The following is an 878-nucleotide window of genomic DNA, read 5'->3' as shown; positions in this document are numbered from 1 at the left end:
ACGCACCACTACAGAGGATCCGCAGTCACGGCTTTATTCCTACCGTGAAACGGGATTCTATACAGAGTATAGAGATTTCAAGAGAAAAAGAAACAGAATAAAGAATATACAGCGAGAAATGCACCTTTCATGTGCATGAAACGTGCATGAGAGGTACATGAGAGGTGGCTTGTGCAAGTGGGTTTTGAGTATATTTAAAAGGGAAGAGCAAATTATTTGGCATAATTGTTTCGACAAGCACTTCCAGAGTACATATACTAAAATTGGAACGATACAGAGAAGACTAGCATGTTTCCTGCGCATAAAAAGAAAAAAAAACATTTTTGAAGGCTTTTGGAGACTGTACAAATTTATATTCTATATATATATATACGCGCTTGGTGCGCGCTCCTAAAGAAAATGGAGCACCTCAATAATGCATTCGGAACACAACAAATTCTCATAAAATAAATCGGGCTGTTTTAAGGCAACAAGGTCCATATTTGTTTGCACTTGCAGTTGTACTGGTCATGGAAATGTTATCCGACCGAGACCAGGACGCCTTATTTTGCGGCCTTATTTCGCTTGTCTTTATCTAGTTTCAACCTATCTCAATATATTTTCAAGCATTCTCACACGCAAGTAAACACAGGGTAACCAACCTTAACCCCAACTTTCCGCCAAACCAATAGCTTTCTGAGTCGATTCCATTCTATTTAAGGAAAGCCCATGTGTAGCCAAGTATTTCACGCAGCTTTGTACTTGAAACACACCTTTATTCCCAAGATTTTCGTGGTTACTTCAATAGCTTAAGGGTTACAAATCATTGGAACACAGTCTATCATGTCCGCAATCTTACTGCAATGCAGTGTGAGTGATGCCTGTATTCTCACAACCCA

The 878-nt window shown here is 39.4% G+C and overlaps 1 pseudogene; it reads left to right on the top strand.

The window, feature by feature from the left end:
• Window positions 1-237: 237 nt before the first annotated feature.
• On the top strand, window positions 238-325 carry LOC144156403 (U6 spliceosomal RNA; annotated as a pseudogene).
• The last annotated feature ends 553 nt before the right edge of the window (window positions 326-878 follow it).

This window comes from Haemaphysalis longicornis, unplaced genomic scaffold, assembly GCF_048455015.1.
Source record: "Haemaphysalis longicornis isolate Haplotype H1 unplaced genomic scaffold, Haemaphysalis longicornis Haplotype H1 scaffold_1, whole genome shotgun sequence".
Taxonomy (NCBI): domain Eukaryota; kingdom Metazoa; phylum Arthropoda; class Arachnida; order Ixodida; family Ixodidae; genus Haemaphysalis; species Haemaphysalis longicornis.
Note: the sequence above shows the minus strand (reverse complement) of the source record. Positions and strands in the feature narration are given on the sequence as shown.